Below are 21531 nucleotides of genomic sequence, written 5' to 3'. Positions count from 1 at the left end.
ACCTCATCAGATTTCTTTTGGCCCAATCCTCCAATTTGTCTAGGTCCCTCTGTATCCTATCCCTGCCCTCCAGCGTATCTACCACTCCTCCCAGTTTAGTATCATCCGCAAATTTGCTGAGAGTGCAATCCACACCATCCTCCAGATCATTTATGAAGATATTGAACAAAACCGGCCCCTGGACCGACCCCTGGGGCACTCCACTTGACATCGGCTGCCAACTAGACATGGAGCCATTGATCACTACCCGTTGAGCCTGACAATCTAGCCAACTTTCTACCCACCTTATAGTGCATTCATCCAGCCCGTACTTCTTTAACTTGCTGTCAAGAATACCGTGGGAGACAGTGTCAAAAGCTTTGCTAAAGTCAAGATACAATACATCCACTGCTTTCCCTTCATCCACAGAACCAGTAATCTCATCATAGAAGGCGATTAGATTAGTCAGGCATGACCTTCCCTTGGTGAATCCATGGAATAAAGTCCTTATTTACTTTCTCCACACCAGTCCTGATTTTATAGACCTCTATCGTATCCCCTCTTAGTTGTCTCTTTCCCAAGCTGAAAAGTCCCAGTCTTAATAATTTCTCCTCATATGGAAGCTGTTCCATACCCCTAGTCATGTTTATTGCCATTTTCTGAAGCTTTTCCAATTCCAATATATCTTTTTTGAGATGGGGCGACCACATCTGTGCACAGTATTCAAGATGTGGGCATACCATGGATTTATATAGAGGCAATATGATATTTTGTGTCTTTTTATCTATCCCTTTCTTAATGATTCCCAACATTCTGTTTGATTTTTTGACTGCCACTGCACATTGAGTGGATGTTTTCAGAGAACTATCCACAATGACTCCAAGAATTCTTTCTTGAGTGGTAACAGCTAATTTAGACCCCTAAAAAGTATGGCTCTGGTTTGGGAATCCCCCTCACATTCTCAGCCATGAAGACTGATGCAAAGAATTCATTTAGTTTCTCCGCAATGGCCTCATCATCCTTGAGTGCTCCTTTAGCATCTTGATTGTCCAATGGCCCCACTGGTTGTTTAGCAGGGTTCCTGCTTCGGATGTCCTTAAAATTTTTTTTGCTCTTAGTTTTTGACTCTTTGGCTGGCTGTTCTTCAAATTCTTTTTTGGCCTTTCTAATTATGTTTTTATGCTTCGTTTGTCAGAGTTTATGCTCTTTTCTATTCTCCTCATTAGGATTTAACTTCCACTTTTTAAAGGATGCCTTTTTGCCTTTCACTGCTTCTTTTACTTTGTTGTTCAGCCACAAGTGACACTTTTCTGGTTCTCTTACTATGTTTTTTAATTTGGGGTATACATTTAAGTTGAGCCTCCATTATGGTGTCTTTAAAATGTTTCCATGCAGGTTGCAGGGGTTTCACTTTTGGCGCTGTACCTTTTAATTTCTGTTTCACTAACCTCCTCATTTTTGTGTAGTTCCCCTTTCTGAAATTAAATGCTATGGTGTTGGGCTGCTGTAGTGTTTTCCCCACCACAGGGATGTTAAACCTTTACTAGTGTGTCTTTAAGTGAGGTGTTTGGGAAAATCTCTGCTTGGTAAACAAAGGCTGTTGCACATCTTCCCCACATCGAGGGGGGAGAAAATTAATTAATGAGCTTGCATTGTACACATCCTGTGCAGTGCAAGATGGTATAATTCTGGGCTCATACTCCAATAGGGGAGCAAGGCTGGGGAGCTGGGAAAATGGAGGTTATCTCCTGTTTGTCCTTGAGTGGCTTAGGTAAAGCACTGAGGTAACTCAGTTAGGTGTGTGGCGTCACCTGCTGTCATGTTGGGTGATAACAGGGCCTGGAGCGGCTGGCTGTGTATCACCAGTAGAGCAGTGTGAGAAAGGACAACTCAGCTGAATTGTTAGGAGGCACAGCAGTTCCAACCACTCCCAGACTACACCCTGGGGAGTGACAACCTCTCACAGCGGGCAATGACCCAAACTCAGGCTGAGCAGAGGGAACCTTTCCGCAGTGCCTTCTCCAGCAACCCTCCCACCCTTAGCCCAGTGCTGCCATGCTCTCCCTGCCAAAGTTACTGACTGGGTGTGGGAGACCTTTCCTTCTCCTGCTGCACCTCCCCCTGGCTTTTTTCTGGCTCACTCAGCCTCTCTCCCTGGCAGCCAGGCCCAAATGTGGAGCAGAGGGGGCAGGACAGAGATGCTTCTCACGTTTGAGAGTGGCTACTCTGGTTTGCTGCCTTTGTGTACAGAGCCTGGCTGAGGAAGTGGTGGCTCACCTCCTGTCTCACTGCCTGGACCTGGCTACCAGGAAGAGGGGGCTGGTTGCAGGACCACAGCCTAGCCTAGTGGTATTGTTTTCACAAGAGCCTCCAGGGTTGTAAAGTTACCAGGGGGCTCGTTCCAGCTCAGCAAATAGCAGGAGTCAGTTCCAGGAAGGGAAACACCCAGGTGCTGCTACAGGTGGGGCTTGTTTCTGAGCTCGGGAAAGTGAACCTTACCCTGTTACACTGTCCAGAGGGAGCCATGGCTGCAGGGAGCTTTGTGGAAAGTCTCCAGGATGAAGCTACTTGTCCCATCTGTCTGGAGTATTTCACAGAACCTGTCACTCTGGAGTGTGGGCATAATTTCTGCCGAGCCTGCATCAGCCAGTGCTGGGGAGAATCAGACACAGGCATCACCTGCCCTAAGTGCAGACAAGCTGTGCAACAGAGAAACCTCAGGCCAAACAGGCAGCTGGCGAATGTCCTAGAAATAGCCAAATGGCTGAGTTTCCAGGCAGCGAAGGGATCAGGAGTGTGTGTGGAACGCCAGAAGCCTCTGACACTGTTCTGTGAAGAGGATCATAGAATCATAGAATATCAGGGTTGGAAGGGACCCCAGAAGGTCATCTAGTCCAACCCCCTGCTCGAAGCAGGACCAATTCCCAGTTAAATCATCCCAGCCAGGGCTTTGTCAAGCCTGACCTTAAAAACCTCTAAGGAAGGAGATTCTACCACCTCCCTAGGTAACGCATTCCAGTGTTTCACCACCCTCTTAGTGAAAAAGTTTTTCCTAATATCCAATCTAAACCTCCCCCACTGCAACTTGAGACCATTACTCCTCGTTCTGTCATCTGCTACCATTGAGAACAGTCTAGAGCCATCCTCTTTGGAACCCCCTTTCAGGTAGTTGAAAGCAGCTATCAAATCCCCCCTCATTCTTCTCTTCTGCAGGCTAAACAATCCCAGCTCCCTCAGCCTCTCCTCATAAGTCATGTGTTCTAGACCCCTAATCAAACCCCCATCTGTGTGGTTTGCCATCTGTCCCGGACTCACCGAGCTCACACTGTGGTTCCCATAAAGGAGGATAACCAGGAGTACAAGGTAGGGAATTGCTGTCAAGTTCAATGAGTAACAGCTTTGGATTTTTATGACAGGTGGAAGTTGCCTGTCAGAGGTGTGACTGCATTGTTCAACTCTGTAAGGCCTTCATTGTATGGGAGATGCTATCAACAATAAATGAGACAGCTGGGTGGCAGGAAGGGCAAACAATTAAGACTTGAAAAATTTCTAATGGGGGAAAGTTTTACCTGAGAAGCAGAATCCTTTTCAAACCCAGCTCCCACTGGTGAACTAAGGGAACTCTCTATGGAACAGAAGCTGTTAAATGATTAGTGAGGTTTAAATCACCTGCAGGCCTGTCTATGTGAGACTGTTGCCTTCAGACTGGAGAATATCAAGTTAAAAAGCTGATGTTGTCATTGCTGATTTGTATCTTAGCATTTATCATCATTGTTGTTATTTGCATCCCAGTAGCCACTACAGACCCCAGATGAGATTTGACCTTGATTTTGCTGGAACCTGCACAAAACAGTGTGAGGGACAATCCCGGCTCTGAGCAGGGATATTCTAATGTATAGGCTAATCTGAGAAGAAAAATGCAGAGTGGGATGGGAAATGGAGGGTCAGAGTGGGGAAATTAATTGCCTAAGGTCACCCAGCAGGAGAGCGACTGGGTGGGCAATAGGACCAAAGTCTTTCAAGGCCCACACCAGTGCCTGAACCATGAGACCATGCTGTTGTGGCCCTAGCAGCGATGAAGTCTGTTAGAAGGGGAAGACTCTTTGAGAAAAGTCTGAATCATAGAATATTAGGGTTGGAAGGGACCTCAGGAGCTCATCTAGTCCAACCCCCTGCTCAAAGCAGGACCAATCCCCAATTTTTGCCCCATATCCCTAAATGGCCCCCTCAAGGATTGAAGTCACAACCCTGGGTTTAGCAGGCCAAAGCTCAAACCACTGAGCTATCCCTCCCTCCAAGCCAGTAAGGAGATGAAGTTTCTCCTTGGGATTCTGAATTCCCATGAGGGGTTAAACTGAGATGCACTCTCACCCCTAAAAATAAAAATCAAACCACCCAAATCATTTCTGTTGATTCAGGATAAAATCCAGCTCTATTTGAAGATTCTGAAGGAAGAGAGAGAAAATTTCCAGGGATTTAAATTGAATAGAGAGAAGAAAAGCCAGGAGTATCTGGTAGGTTCCTGTTATTAACCTGCATTGACATGGGATGTGAGGTTGGTTTGTAGGCAGATTCCCTTGTGGCCTTAGGAAATGTTGGCTTTTATCTACTACTCCGTTACCACGGATGCTCTGTGTGTATGTGTGCACTCACCTCCATACAGATGGCCTGAACAATCCTCTTCTCCATCTTCAGATTCTAAGCTTTCATTTCTGGTAATGAATTCTTGTCCACCTTTTGTGGCTTTGACGAAAATCTTGCCAAAATGATCTGAATGTATCCAATGCACAGTTCTGTACCTGTCTGCACCTTTTGTTCAATTGATTCATTTTTTCTTTCCATACATCTGTGTCAACGTAGTTCTGTGTAGAGCTGAGTAAACAACAGGACTTTTCATTGACTGGAAATTGGGGAAAAAATGGTCAAACCAAAAATAATTTTAAAAAATTTAGCAAATCAGTGTTCCATTTTTTCTTGGGCAGAGTGTTTTGCTTCAATTTTGACCATGAAGAAGGACTTTTTGAAGCAAAAACTAATTTCAAATGGAATAATCAAAACATTTTCTTGATTTTTAAATGATTTCTTTATTTATCTGCTTATTTATTTCTTTATTTATCCATCCAAAAAAGGTGGGTGACATTGAGAAGAATTCATTAAATATTTCAGAGTCAATGAATCTGCCTTTTCCCTCCAAAAAAGTTTAGTGCAAAAAATGTCACTCAGATCTAGTGCTAAATCTTGCCTCCGGCGGCCTTGGATCTGCATTTTTAAAGGCCCCTGGTAACACGATATCCTAACCATGTCAGACATGAGAATATCCCTTTAAGAGATATAGGGGCCAAATGGGAAGGTGTGAGAAAATCCTCTTTCTACTAATCACAGGTCACAGGCAAGTGTTAGATGTCTTAGAATGTGCAAAGAAATTCTCCCTCCTGCACACTCAGCACTCCATGAAAGGACCCTAGGCTCCATTCACATCCCAAACAAGCCCTTTCCCTATTTTCTTACAGAAACAGACAGAAACAGAGAGGCAGAAGATTTTATCTGAATTTCAGAAACTGCGGCAGTTCCTGGAGGAAAAAGAGCGACTCCTGCTGGCTGAGCTGGAAAAACAGGACAAGGAGATTGTGAAGATACAGAATGAAAATGTTACTAAACTCTCTGAGGAGATTTCCCATCTCAGTGAGCTGATCAGTGAGATGGAGGGGAAGTATCTGAAGCTAGTAAGCAAATTCCTGCAGGTGAGACAGAGTAAGAAATACCCCAGATCCCACCACAGGGACAGGACCATTCCCAAATTGTGGGCACTGGAGTCCAGCTGTCAGTGAATTCCTGAAATGTGCATTACAATTTTTCTATGACGAATTAGAGATATATAGATATGAGAGATGGAAAAGCCCCATTAGCTGAGATAATCCATGGTTCTGGGACCAGACCAGAGCTTCTTTTTTCAAGATTTGCAAAATCCCTTCCCTGCAATCCTCAGTGTGTTTCAAGTGGGTCTCAGATTATTTTTCTCTCTTTTTCCCCTCTAGGATGTCAGAAGTACCTTGAGCAGGTACATGGCTCTTTCTCACTCCCACACACACTTCACATGCTGGGAAAGGACTTGGAAGCCATGTTAACCCCGCTTCTCTCCAGGGCTACATGGCAAAATGTGTGGGGCAGGTTCACATTTTGGATACAAATCTCTTTAATGAATTTAATCCTGATGTTCTCACTGTCTTTCTGTCTGAAATAGCTCACAACTGTGAATGCCAAATTCAGGTCAGATGCCAGAAAACAGGGCAGACACCCTAAACTGGTGGTATATTCTATAATTAGATTTCACCAAACCAGTAACGAACATGCACTCCTGGATCTCTGTATCAGTCTTACCATGGAGTCAAAGACAGTCCCCTTAGGATCTCCAGCCCTTCTTGGCACCCAGACAAACTGGGCTTTGTGATATTGGTCACCATACCAAATATCACATCACATTAGGTTACTCCCAACCACAAACGGTCAGTTACTTACCCTGGTCAAATTTGTACTCTGGATCTCACCAAAGACAAAGCTGAAGTAAATTCACTAGTAAACTAAAGATTTATTAGCTAAGAAAAAGAACTCAGACTTATTGAGAGGTTTAAGCAGGTAAAATACATTAACAGGTGAGTCAAAGTTTATAATTCCAAGATGATAGCAGAGATGTAGTAGTCTGCTAGTTTTCCAAAAGTCTCTCAGGGATACCCAAAATCACTTTGGGGACCTCCTTCCACTCACTCAGTATTCTACCCTCTTCAAATCTAAAACAGTTCAGAGATACAGGATCATTCCCTGGAATCAGTATTTACGGCTTCTTTCCACAAAAAGCAATCATCCAAGTGTTTTCATCACAGCATGCATTTTTCCTTTGTTGACTAAATGCAGACTGAGCCTGAAGATTTCCATTGTCGAATGCAATGACCCATGCTTTGAAGTCAGCATGCTTCTTCGTTTCCTGTTCCAAGGCTCCAATCCTGTCTGATGGGCAATTAAATCACAGAGATATTACATTATGTATGTCCCTGTACTTAATTGACCTAGATCAAAAGTGTGTGTTAGCATCAAGATGAGAATTTACTTGATGTGTAAAGTTCATGAGAACTAATGGATTGTTACATGCTATTACCTAACAATATGCATTATGTATGAGATAGCAGAGAACAGGTTACAGATGAGAAGACAATATCATTCACATTTCCTTTGAATTAGATTAATACTCAAATGAATTAGTACACTTAACATTTCTTTGATATTCACACAGAAGTGAATTGGCCTATGGCTTTGACCTGAGCTGGCCTGGTGGTGTCACACTGACCTTTTTTAGAGAAGACTCTGGAATTATCCATTCAGGGGGAAAGATTAACCTAAAGTATTTCTTAGAGATGTCACACAAACAACAGCCCCCCAAACAGTTAAAAACACAGAACATAGGGAATACTTATAGGACGGGGGACTCTAATGTGGGAAGCAGTTACTCTGAAAAAGATTTGCAGATCATGGTGGATAATCAGCTGAACATGAGCGCCCAGTGTAATGCTGTGGCTAATTGGGCTAATCTTATCCTTAGCTGTCTAAACAAAGGAACATCAAGCAAGAGTAAGTAGGTTATATTACCTTTGTATTTAGCATTGGTGCAACCACTACTGGAATACTGTGTCCAGTTCTGGTGTACTCAATTCACGAAGGGTGTTGATAAACTGGAAAGGGTTCAGAGAAGAGCCATGAGAATGATTAAAAGATTGGAAAACATACCTTATAGTGAGAGACTTGAGCAGCTCAATCTATTTAACTCAAAGAGAAAGTGAAGGGGTCACACCTTATCACACAAGAGAATGTGATCTACCTACCTGATCACACAAAAGAATGTGCTTAAGGAGCTGATAAGCCTACCTATAGTATATAGGAAAAGCATCTGCAATTTCTTGGGAGACTAATCTGAGAGACATACAGTCACATTCCAGGGTGCAGTCCAGACCAGAGAAGGGTTGTGTCACTGCCTGCCCTGCAGCCTTGGGTCCCTCACAATGCTTTGCTGTTGTAGCTCCCCCACTGGGCTGCTCTCAACTAGCCTACCAGCATGCAGGACACACCCTGAGTGTTTCTTTGTTGCTTCAGCCCTGGTCTAGTATCTCTGACCCCAACAGCCTCTCAGTAACATGCCAGCCACACTCCGGCTTCCACCAGCCTTGGTTACTACTTGCAGGGTGACCCTACCATATACCCAGTCCTGAATTTTCCCCAAAACATGTGCTCTGCAATGTCCAACCCTCTCCTGAACAGTTCAGATATTAAGGTTCATTGCTCTTGTACAAAGTAATTATTCAACAATTTGCTACTTTAACTGGAGTTGCCAAACAGTTCAGTTTAAACACAGCACTGGATTGGTCTAGATTAAAAAACAAACAAACAAACAAAACAAAAGATGATAGGATTTAAATTAATTCACAGTATTTAAAGTAACTCACAAATAAGAGAGAAAATTAGAAGTGGTTTTAAGCAAATAGAAGTAAAAACATGCATCTAGAAGTCTAAAACAATCTAGCAAGTTTTGGTTCAAGGTTTTGTTCAAGAGGGACTTTCTCAGTCACAGTCTTCCAGGCAAGATTATGACTGTCCCTTTCCTTGGTCAGGATCTCTCCCAGAGGCCCAAAGATGTGTTGTTTTAGGTGAAAGAGAGACTGTGTGGGGTTTTCTGCCCCCCTCTTTTATGTGCAGTGTTGTTGTAGCCCAGGATATTAGAGAGACAAGGTGGATGCATGGACTTCTATTGGTGAGAGAGACAAGCTTTCAACCTTGCATAGAGCTGTTCTTCAGCTTAAAAGCTTGACTCTCTCATGAACAGAAGTTGGTCCAATAAAAGATACTACCTCATCCACCTTGTCTCTCTCTCTTTTATAGTCCATGTGAACCTTTGAAATGAATAGGTACCTTGATGAAGAAAAGAAATTTGACAGTAAAGGGCTCTTTAGTTTAGCAGACAAAGGAATATGAAGATACAATGACTGGAAGTTGAAGCTGGGTAAATTCAAAAAACATAAGGCTCGTATTTTTAACAGTGAGGATAATTTACCCATGGAACACCTTACAAAGGTTTGTTGTGGATTCTTCATCACCAGAAATTTTAAAATCAAAATTGGATTTTTTTTTTTTTGGAAATATATGCCCTAGTTCAACCGCAGCTATTGGGCATGGGACAGGAATTAATTCAGGTGAGTCCCAGAGCTGCTTGTACAGGAGGTCAGATTAGACAATCACAGTGTTTCCTTTGGGCTTAAAAAAATCTATGAATTTATGAATTAATTTTAATTAAGTTGAAAAATTAAGTCCACATTATTCCATTGTTGAGATCATTTTATACAAAGACTGCAACACAGGGTCAATTTCTTAAAGGGCCCAGTTTGTAATTAAGTTTGATTTATAGGCTAATTAACAAATTTGTGAATTCTCAGAAAATTAATTCTTCCCTCGAAGACTAAGTGCTGTAAATGTGGGGAGGGTAATGTATGGTTTCTCAGACATAACAAAGAGGTGGAATTCTCTGATTGAGGTGCCAAACAGAACTCTGCCTGAACAATGATGTGACTACTAGTGTCTGTATAGTGGAGATAGCATTCCTGAAGAAAGATTATTACCCTGGTCCCTGTACATTGGGTAAAGGGTCCAGAGTAGAGTAAATGGGGTTCTAAGAACCTCTGATCCAGCTGTGGGAGGACTGCCCTGGTGCAGCCTCAGGTTGTCCTGAGAACGCCTTTGCAGACCCTGGTGTAGGGGGCAAGCCAGGGGCATGGCTATTGGTACTCCTAATAGCGCAGCACAAAATCTCACCCCAGTCAACATATAGCAGTGGAAATACTGCTTTTCTTGCAGAATGGACTATTTTCAATAGCCATTCTTTAGTCTTCTGGGTATTTTTGACGTCAGGTGATGTCTCTACTTATTGGCATTTGTTAACATCAAGCCATTTCTGTTTCTCCTGCTACGACAATTTGTCTTGCTATTCTCAGGGGTTGCTGGGTTGTGGCTATTATACCTGATTCAGCTGTGTCCCCGTCTTTACCAAGAAAGACTCAAAACCTCGTCTTCACACCCAGACTCCACACAGCGCTTAAAAAAAAAGAAAAAAAAGAGGGAGACTGGTGTCAAAGTTTGACTCAGACTCACAATTTATCAGACCACTCTGTTTTATTAGCAAAGCTGCTCTGCTAATACATTTAGAAGTGAGCCCCCCGAGTGGGGCTTGTGTCTTTAAATTTATACAGTTTTTTGGAGAACAAGTTACAGAGAAGTTACAGACAAAAGAAGAAAAAGATTTTAGTCACCACCCTTCGAGATCCTTGAGACCAGTCACGTATCTTCAATTACCTGCCACCCTTGACAATCTCCTTTAACAGCTTCCAGTTAACTTAACTAATTGCCCTTCACACCTTCCATTCTGATGCCTGCTTCTTAGATGTGCTGGCTCTATCTTAATTGCTTCTCCATTCAAAAGCTAACTGTCCCTACGTGTGCTCCCTCAGATACTTTGTAACATGTTTTGGCATGCCCTCTCATATACAATGTATCCAGCATGTCCCCTTATACAATGTTATACTTCCACACTGGTTTAAAAAAACAGCACACCAAGAAGCTCTTATTTTCAGTCTTTCACTTCTGACAAAGTGCAGTTTCTATAGCTGCTTCAGTACAATTACAGAAATCATTCCCACTCTTGAACCCTAATTTGCTGCCAGAAAATCAGGGTTGTTCTATGTACTCTGTATACTTCAGTTTAATGAACCCCACCCCACAAGATTACTGAGTGGTAGTGAGGAATGGGTTGTGTACCACCACAGTTTACCATTGTGGAAATATCCAAAAGAATTGAATAGCAAATGATAAGCTTTCTATAGTTTCTTGAACCATTCTGGAGAACATAATGGAGAATGATGTCCCTGTTACAAAATTGTACTGTTTGGTTTCGAAAACACATAGGAAGGATGTGAATTCTATAGTTTTTTAGAGCAGTGGTTTTCAACTTGTGATCTGTGGACCCCCGGGGGTCCACAGACTATGTCTAAGATTTCCAAAGGGGTTTGCACCTCCATGTGAATAGTTTTAGGGGTTCCGCAAATGAAAAAAGTTGAAAACTACCATTTTGGAGTAATTCTTACAGAATGCTTACATTTCTATAGACCCCTATTGGTTTAATATCTGTTAACTTTATGGGACTAACATAGGGTGGTTACCTCCAGGGACAACCCCTCATGGCCTCACGGTGGCCCTGCAAGAGGCCTCTTTTTCAATTTCCTTCTTCCAGACTCCCCCACTCACTCCAAGCATAAATAGCCCTTTGTGGGGCTAGTACCAAAGTCCCACAACCATAATCCCGAATTCCCCAGCACAGTCCAAACAGTACATTCAATCTCCAGCAGCCCATCAACAGCTCTGGCATCTCTGATCATGTTCTGGATCTCCAGTATAGCTCCATCCCTGACAGGTGTTTGTCCAACCTGTTCTTAAAAAACTTCCCATGATGGGGAGTCTACAAACTCCTTTGGAAGCCTATTCCAGAGCTTAAATGTCCTTATATTTAGAAAGTTTTTCATGCTATCTAACCTAAATCGCCCTTGCTGCAGATTAAGCCCATTACTTCTTGTCCTACCTTCAGTGGACATGGAGAACAGTTGATCACTGTCCTCTTTGTTTCAGAGTAACAGCCGTGTTAGTCTGTATTCGCAAAAAGAAAAGGAGTACTTGTGGCACCTTAGAGACTAACCAATTTATTTGAGCATGAGCTTTCGTGAGCTACAGCTCACTTCATTTCCACGGTATGCATCCGATGAAGTGAGCTGTAGCTCACGAAAGCTCATGCTCAAATAAATTGGTTAGTCTCTAAGGTGCCACAAGTACTCCTTTTCTTTTTGTCCTCTTTGTAATGTCCCACCTCAGTCTTCCTTTCTCAAGACGAAATAGGCCCAGTTTTTTTAACATTTCCTCATAGGTTTTCTAAACCTTTTATCATTTTTGTTGCTCTCCTCTGAACTCTCTTCAATTTGTTCACATCCTTCCTAAATTGCAGAGTCCAGAATTGGACACAGTACTCCAGCTGAGGCCTCATCAGTGCTGAGTAGAGCGGGACAATTACCGCCCATATCTTACCTACGACACTCTTGATAATACATTGCAGAATGATATTAGCCTTTTTTGCAACTGCATCCCATTGTTGACTCATTCAACCTGTTATCCACTATAGCTCCCAGTTCCTTTTCAGCAGTACTACCATACAGTTTGTTATTCCCCATTTTGTATTTGTGGATTTAGTTTTTCCCTCCTAAGTAAAATACTTTGCATTTGTCTTTCTTGAATTTCAGATCCATTCTTTAATCTGTTAAGGTCATTTTGAATTCTAGTCCTGTCCTGCACAGTGCTTGTCATCCCTCCCAGGTGACATCCTCCACAGATTTTATAAGTACACTCTCCACTTCATTATCCAAGTCATTAATGAAAATATTGACTAGCATGGGACGTAGGACTGACCCCTCTGGGACTCCACTTGATACATCTCCCATTGTGACAGCCAGAGAGATAACTACTCTTTGAACTACTTTTTCAACCAGATGTATCCCTACCTTATAGTAATTTCATCTAGACCACATTTCCCTAGTTTGCTTATGAAAATGTCATGTGGAATGATGTCAGAGACTTACTAAAATCAAGATAAATCAAAGAAGGAAATTAAGTTGGATTGGAATGATTTGTTCTTAACAAATCCATGCTGGCTACTCTTCATAAACACTGATTTGCTAGGGGCTTACAAATTGATTGTATAATAATTTGTTTCAGTATCTTTCCAGGTATCGAAGTTAGGCTGACTGGTCTATAATTCCCTGCGTCTTCTTTGTTGTCATTTTTTTTAAAATAGATAATACACCTGCCCTTATCCAGTCCTCTGAGATCTCATCTGTCCTCTGAGAGTTCTTGAAGGTAATTGCTCATGGTTTCAAGATTGCTTCAGCTATTTCCCTAAGTACCCTAGGATGAATTTCATCAGGCCCTGCCAGCTTGAATACACTTATTTTAATATTCTTTAACCTGTTCTTTCCCTATTTGGGCTTGCATAACATGTACCCTGCAGAGGAAGATTGGGGCCTGCATAGTATAATCTATTTGCACTGCAATTTAGTGGCAGAGGCCCCAATCCTGCAAACACTCATGCACATAACTTTATGCTTACGAGTGGGCTCATTGACTTCAATGGCATTTTTCATGTGCATAAAATTAAGCAAATGTGTGCCTGTTTGCAGGATCGGGACCAGAGTTTGTAGTAATTTATACACTGGCTCTAATGTGGCTTAGAATCCCCATTGTGAAGAAGGTTCCTGGAACAGTTGTAAAAGAGCTTCTTGTGGCACAGTTCCTGTGGGAGATCCAGTATTTAGTAGCGATATCTTTGGCAAGGGGGTTAAATCCCACTCTTCCTCCTGCATAAGGCTGGGAAAATTCAAAACTCCTCTTTGTAATTATTCTTGCATCAGGGAGAATGCTTCCCATACTTGTGTCCAAACCTAGGCCTTGAATCTAGAAGGTACTTGCACATATGATTGACTTAAAGCGTGTGAGTAGTCCCCTTGCATTTAGTGGGACTACTCTCATGATTAAAGTTAGGCATGAGTTTAAGAACTCCTATGAATCACAGCCCTAATGAACACTTGAGAACAGGCACCGCTCTCTGCACCAAATGAAAACAAACTACATTGACAAAGGGTGTTTCATGACTAACTTAAAAAAACAAAGCATTTTATTTGGAATTTATTAATTTGTTTTGTCTTTCAATAATTAAAGGGGACTGATTACCATTAAAAAAAAAATAACAGATTGGCTATTCACCTTTGAAAGATGGTATTTGTAGTGCTATAATAGCAGACAAGAACTTGGAAAATAATGAAGAAGCATAAAAATGCAAATTACTGCAGCTAATTGGCTGTGTCTTCTTACGCCTTCTGAATTATTAAATTATGATAGAGTAAATCTGCCACATTTAAATATATAGTGACGAACATAGTTGTGTTCTGCGCTGTAGAGCAAGACTTATAATATGCTACTATTTGTTCCCTAATTTGATGGTAAACTGTTCTTTTTCTTTGCATTTGCAAGATACTTGCAATGTTCTAAAAATTTACACGGTATATGGAACTCTGATCATGCAAAATGGCACCATTACATTTCCTATTTCTAGTCCTGATTAAAAAGAAATGATGCAATTATTACAATAATGCTAACAACAGCTTGTGCTGTTGGCCCTAACATTTAATCTGAATGTATTGAGTCTAATCCTGTAGACTCTGATGTATGTGACTATTTTACTCACATGAGTAATTCTGTTGACTTCAGTGGAGTTATTCAGATGCATAAATGATTGCAAGCTTGAGGCTGAGAAGGATAAAATTAAATAAATAGGCTTGGCTTGAATTATTTTTTTCTTTTAACTTCAACAGAATTTGCACAATAACCTTCCTAATAGCAATTCTCTAATTGTGATTTATATCCCATCCAAAATCTTCATATGAGGTACTCATAAAATGCTAAAAATATGACTTTGGGGCTGAAATTTCTCATGCTTAGCTTCAGCCCGGAAATGATTTTTTTTTTTTTTTAAGTTTGAACAGAATAGGTTTTCAGCTATTTTTGAGTTTTGTGATTGTGAAATAAGTTTTGTTATACTGATTGTGTGTTACATACATAACAGAAGTGCATGATGCTTTATGAAACAAATTAGGATGAAACCCCTATCCTGAGAAGCTTATAAGTCCCAAGCCTGCAAACATTTGTTTGCACATTGACCTGCGTGGAACTACTTAAAGTTATGTTCTTGTCTAAGTGTTTGCAGGATCGGGGCTTGTGTTATGGCGACAGTAGGAGATGGCAAACACAAATGATGACTGGCATGTGAGGTAGGGGGAACAAAGGTGAAAAAATAAGTTCATGTGGTAACTTGTTTTAATTTTTCTCGACATTTTGTACTCAGAATACTCACAAATCTAACACTGATTGACATGGCCCTCATCACTAGTATCTGAGCGCCTCAAAATTAATATATTTTATAGTCACAACAATGCAATGAGGTAGAGTGGTATTATCTCCATTTTACCAATGGAGAATTAAGGCCCAGGGTAGGTTAAGTGTCTTCCCCAAGATCACACAGAAAGTCAGTGGTTGAGCTGGGAACTGAACCAATGTCTCCTGAGGTCACTGGACTACCTTGCTATCCAAGCAGCCTTGTTTGCACCATGGATGTGCATGGGATTCTCATGATATTTTCTAAGTTTAAAAAAACCCTGATTTTTTAAAAAAACATCAGCAACTCTAGCTGTCAGAGTCAAAGCCTAAGGGGCCACTAACTCATTCAGTCTGAATTGATCATAAACCTCCAACACCACTCAGAAACTGCACACTAAACCCAATAACTGGAATTAGAAAATATTAAAGTTCACAGGAGACAAAACTATTGTCTGCCACAGGCAGAGAACAGAGGGAGCATGGTGCACCAGTGCCCCAGGTCCCTGTAAATGTTAGGGAAATGATTAAATGAGATATTCCCAGATAATCCTGGCAAGCAACCCATGCCCCATATTGCAAAAAGAGAGGCAAAAATCAGCTAGTGTAACTGCCAATTTGATATGGGGGAAAATTCCTTCTCAGTCCACAAAAGGCAATCAGTTAGACCTTGTGCCTGTGAACAAGAACCAACCAGACAGCCAAGCATGTGAGAAATAATTATCCACCCCACCTCAGAGCCCTGGCCCACCCTGTGCAGTGTCCCATCTCCAGCTGTGGACATCCCTCATGCTTCAGAGAAAGGAAACAACCATCCCCTCCCTCCCTCCTTCAGTATACATTTGGGGGAAAATCCCTTCCTGACCCTCGCAGGTGACCTACTGAAGACCTGAAGCATGAGATTTAAGGAACATAAAACATGATCCAGAAGAGACCTTCAGGGCTGTTGAGCCCCGGTCACCCCCACCACAAGTAACCCAGTCATAAAGTCCCACTCAGACAAAAAATTGGAACTTATGGTAAACTCAAGAGTTTAGTGTGGAAGATGAGGATTGGCAGAAATATATTGAAAGACCGGGTTATTATTTTCTTGCAAATGAGATTATAGGATAGGACAAAAAGAAAGCAGATTTCCTCAATTTTGTGGCAGTAAAACCTACTCTCTCATAAAGAGTTTGTTAAAGCCTCAGAAACCAGGAGATAAAAGTTTAGGAGACCTGAAAAAGATCTTAACAGAGCACTACACAAAGCCAAACATTACTGTGGAACGTTTCAAGTTTCATAGTAGGATGAGAAGACAAGATGAAAGCATACCTGTGTATGTTGCAGAGCTGAAATGATTAATGGAATATTGTTCCTTCAGAAATGTCCTAGAGGATATGCTCTGGGACAGATTTGTTTGTGGTATAAGTATTCAAAGACAATTGGTGGTGGAGATGAATTTAATCTGTCCCAAAGCAGTAGAACTGGTAACAGCAATGGAAGCAAACAGTGAAAAATTTGCAAGATTTGCACTTACAATGCAGGGGAACTCAAACTGACTCAGTTAAATGGGGAGTCTCTGTAAATTGAAGGCTTTAAATCAAGATTTGAGGACTTTGGTTATTCAGCCAGAGGTTGTATGTCACTGAGGTTCTGTGGCCTATGATATCCAGGAGGTAAGGCTAGATGGTCAGGATGGTCCCTTCTGGCCTTAAAGTCTATGAGTATAAAAAAGGCAAAGCAAGCTGAAAGGGACTCAGGCTCCAAAGGGTGTTTCTGCTGTGGAGAAGCTCATTTTTAATCTGTTTGTAAATTTAAAAAGGCCTAGTAACTCAAGATTGCACATTTAGTCAGAAAATACAAAGGTGACTATCAAACAGTATCTCAAACTCAGGAGGGTAGACTCCAAATGTCCAGAGGAAAAGAACAAAAACAGAGGACTCTTTTCCTCAAGGGGGAGGAGGTACATACTATGTATTGTCTGAAAGGAAAGAAAGTCAGTCCTTATGAAGTAATGGTAGAGGTAAACAGTCAGTCAGTATCCCTTGGGGAGGGAGAGCTCAGTGGTTTGAGCAGTGGCCTGCTAAACCCAGGGTTCTGAGTTCAATCCTTGAGAGGGCCATTTAGGGATCTGGGCCAAAAATTGGGGATTGGTCCTGCTTTGAGCAGGGGGTTGGATTAGATGACCTCCTGTGGTCCCTTCCAACCCTGAGATTCTATGATTCTATGAGTACAAATGGAAATAAACAAAGGGACTTCAGCTAGTGTGATCAATGAATATACATATCAGCAGTGTAAAGCAGGACTGAGACCTCTAGTTAATGCAGGAGTGATCCTGCATACCTAAACCAGGAACCTGTCCTGGTGGTAGGTTCTGTGCTTGTCCCTGTAAAATATAAGAGCCAAAAGAAAAAGGTTACCAGCCCTAATAAACTAGGGAGAAAGTCAGAATCAGTTAGGCAAAGATTGCTTGCAAGAACTGAATCTGAACTGGGAGGAAATTTTCAAATGAGACCCTAACAAAACACCAGCATTCTAGGAAGTCTTGAATGTTCACCCGGCTATTTTAAAAGAAGGGTCAGAGGCTCTGGATAGAGTAAGAGTCAGGATTTATGTCCAGGATGGGGTCAAACCAAAATTACTTAAAGCAAAACCAGTTTCTTATGCCCTCAGAGAAAAGACAGACTGAGTTAGACAGGCTGGGGGAAAGGGAATCATGTCACCATCATTTCTGAATGTGCCACACCTATCACACCCAGGGTTAAACCAGATAAGACCATCCACAACTGTGTGGATTATAAAGCCATGGTGAATCAGGTCTCCAGGTTAGACAATTACTCCATTCCAAGGACAGAGGACTTACTGGCAGTGTTAGGTGGGGGTTGAAAAATTTAGTAAGTTAGAAATGTTGCAGGCTTACCAGAAGATGAGGCTGAAGGAGGACTGTAAAAAAAAAAGAAAAGAAAAGAAAGAAAAAGAAAAGAAAAAAAGTACCACTATAAAACACTCAAGGGATTATATCAGTACCATCAATTACCATATAGAATATTAGCAGTACCTGGAATTTTCCAGAGGGTTGTAAAAATTTGTTGAACCCACATGTTGTAGTGAGGATCGATGACATCCTCATCATAGTTGGAAGTGATGCTGAGCATCTGTCAACACCGGAGAAGGTGTTTCACAGATTGTAGGCAACAGGACTTCACTTAAAACAAAGTAAGTGCTTTTTTGTAAGACCGGAAGTGATGCACCTGGGTAATAGGATGGATTAGAAGGGATTCATGGAGCTCCAGTCGGTATGGAAGAGCACATTCATTGCTCTCCACAGCCTGCCATCCACTAATATGCATTTCCATCTGGCATCTAGGGCCCCCGACTGACCACCCCCAGTAAAGGAACAAGTACATGAAAATATCTGGAATGTAAGTAAATAAATATTTGACTGCTGTGAGCTTTGCAAGTGGCCAAAAGACAAGGAGAACGGGAGACCCGACTCTATCTCCCTCTCCCCTTCGAGCAAGATGGCTGATGTGGGCACGGCAGACACATCAGATATCAAAGCCATAGCACAGCTGACTTACTTCAATTGACTCCTCTCTGGAAGCGCTGACAGGATGCATGAATGAAACAGAAGGGTGAATATCAACGGTGGAAATTCAGGTACAAGGGCTCTCTGCCCAGGTGCAGAGAAGCCTCACAGACTAATCTTCTCTTAAATCAAAAGTGGCAGACATTGAGCAGAGGTCTTGCTGCAATGATTTGGGCATTATAGGAGTATCTGAAAGAGAGAGAAAGAATTTGTTTCCCATCTCCTTGCAGAAGTGCTCAGTCTGCCGGAGGATTTTAAATTTGATGTAGAGAGAGCACATAGGTCCCTCGCTCCTAAGCCCACCTCAAATGCCAAATCTCACACATAGATTGTCAATTTTCTCAGATTTACTGTAGAATAAAAATACTACAGCTAGTTTGTGGGGAAAAAAACTGTTTGGGGGAGACCATAAGAATGATTTTTCAAGATTGTGCAAAAGATGTGGTTGAACAGAGATCAGCCTTCAGAAGAGCAAGGGTACTTGCCAAGCACTGAGGGCTCAAATATTTTCTGAAATTTACAGCTCAGTTCCCTGTCAAGGTGAGGAAGTGAATCTGTTCCAAGAGCCCCAAGAAGCAGAATGTTTTTAAATAGCCTGCAGTGAACTGAGTAGTTGTTCTGTTTTACAACAAGTTTACTTCTTATTTGTTATGTCTGCCCTACTCGGATACATAAGCTTGTCTAGTGACTGGGACGCACTTACTCGGGTCATCTTTTGCTGCAAGCTTTTACTCTCAACTTTTGGGACATGTAGATCAATTCTCAAATGGCTGAATGTGAAACACCCTAGCAGGGGAGTTGAGGGAATACCTCACCCCAAACTGATACCATCAGAATGATGTATGAGCAAGATTAAGTGCCTTTGTTTCTGTATTTGTGTTGGGGGAACTGATGAAACATTTGACAACATCATTATCAAGGCAGAACACCTTCTATGTGTTTTCGATTATATAAAGGTCTGTATATTAGCTAGGTACGGACATACACTAAAGGAATCACCAGAGTGTGGTGCAGCTCCTGTTGCTCTGTAGAAATTTGAAAGCTCTGGTTCCACTTTTTAAAATTGGTGCCAGTGGCAGATCCTGCTGTGTCACTCGTCTCACTGGGGGTTCTCAAATCCTGGCAGCTTTACATTCCAAGTACTGGAATTGCAAGAGACAGCTCTCCTCCCTGCAAGATGTACAATATCTGGCAGCTCATATGCCTAACAGATGGGGACTATTCATACTTTTCCCCTCTCTGTGAGTTCATTTCAATTTACTTTTGATCTCTAGGGACGTGGTAAATTCTGTAACTGACTCCTCCATTGATGCAATTGCTGTCTCTGATGATGATCCTCTACTTCTTTGAAGAGCAACAGTTTTGGGCCAGAAAGAACCATGTAGATGAAGTTTGAATTCCTCACTTTTAGTACATCCCCATTTCAAAATTTTTATTGAAAAATAAATTAGCCTGTTCATGAAGACAAATGACCCCCAAACATCTTCTAACAGGCTCAAGCAGGGTGGCAGTACTTAAAATTAAAACACTTACTAACAGATCACTTTAGATTGGCTGCACCAAGACTGCCAGAGGCTCCAGAACTATGGAGAAATGCTTCATAAACTCCCCAGGTCCACGTCCGCCATGCTTTTCAGAACCCAAAACCATGACTATGATCCAGAGACAGAGACTTGGGCCCAAAGGACCTGGTCTATACTAAAGGTTTCAATAGTGATCAGCCAACATGGATTCCAGGTACTGTCCTAGAGCAAACTGCCCCCTTGTCTTTTAAAGTCGGTTTAAGTGATGTTTGAGTCGTAAGATGGCATTGAATGATATCCGTTTACAGGTTGACATGTGGGTGCCAGAGCCTTTGCTCTTGGGTGATGAGTCTGGAGGAGCTGAAGCCAAGAGGATGCAGTTTTGCCAGGAATGCTGGAGAGCTCAAGAGGAGGGTATTTGCAAAACTGCTGGAGCAGGAGAGTGGAGGCAGTGGGCCTCTGCCCCTAGAGAAGGCCATGGCTGCCCTGGAGAGGCACTACCCTGTGTAAAAGAGAACATTCCCAAGGTTTTTAGAAGACTAACTCAGGGCTGCAGATTGAAAGGTGAGCAATGTAGCTAAGTGGTCATCAAGGACTTAACTGGGTTACTCAGAGTATTATGGGTTGGAGCCACGCTCTATCCCCTCCCTTACCTCCTATTGAGTTAGTGGGTGTTTTACCCCACTCTTTTTGTGTATAGTTGAATAAAGCAGCATGTTCCCAGCCTGCAGCATTGGAAGTAAAGTGTGATTCTTGTGCTCAGAGTGGTTCTTTTTAGGGCTGTCAAGCAATTAAAAACATTGCAATTAATCACTCAAAATTTTTCTATCACGATTAACCGTGGCATTAAACAATAATAGAATACCACCTATTTAATTTTTGGAGGCTTTTTACATTTTCAAATATATTGATTTCAATTATAACACAGAATACAAAGTGTACAGTGCTCACTTTATATTATTTTAAAAAACATATATTTGCACTGTAAAAAAAGACCCAACTGTAACACATGACACTGTAGACCCAATTGTTTAATAGACCCAATACTGTTTACAGTATTATGTAAAGTTTACCCAAGTTTACATTTAAATTGTAATATAAAGTGAGCACTGTACACTTTATTTTCTGTATTGTAACTGAAATCAACATATTTGAAAATGTAGAAAAACATCCAAAAATATTTAATACATTTCAATTGGTATTATATTGTTTGACAGTGTGATTAAATCTGCTATTAATCACAAATAATTTTTAAATCACCATTAATTTGTGTGTTAACTGTGTGATTTATTTGAACGCATTAAACTAAGTTTTTCTCTCCTCTCAGATGTGAGCATTGCCATTTCTGTGCCCATTTCCATCAGCTATCCTGCCTTCATGTTCATGTTCTATATTATCATC

At 41.6% G+C, this 21531-nt stretch overlaps 1 protein-coding gene and 1 long non-coding RNA gene across 2 annotated transcripts in view; both read right to left on the bottom strand.

Moving 5' to 3' along the window:
• LOC311530637 (C-type lectin domain family 2 member D-like) overlaps window positions 1-21531 on the bottom strand; it is a 322581-nt gene that overhangs the window by 123307 nt on the left and 177743 nt on the right.
• On the bottom strand, window positions 6781-18784 carry LOC311530672. Its single transcript, XR_014714059.1, has 3 exons — window positions 18600-18784; window positions 7618-7700; window positions 6781-6981 (listed from the first exon to the last, which is right to left on the bottom strand). It is a non-coding gene; the product is annotated as an uncharacterized lncRNA (long non-coding RNA).

This window comes from Lepidochelys olivacea (assembly GCF_965140295.1).
Source record: "Lepidochelys olivacea isolate rLepOli2 genome assembly, chromosome: 14".
Classification (NCBI taxonomy): Eukaryota; Metazoa; Chordata; order Testudines; family Cheloniidae; genus Lepidochelys; species Lepidochelys olivacea.
The sequence above is the reverse complement of the archived record's forward strand: the minus strand, read 5'-3'. Positions and strand labels throughout refer to the sequence as shown.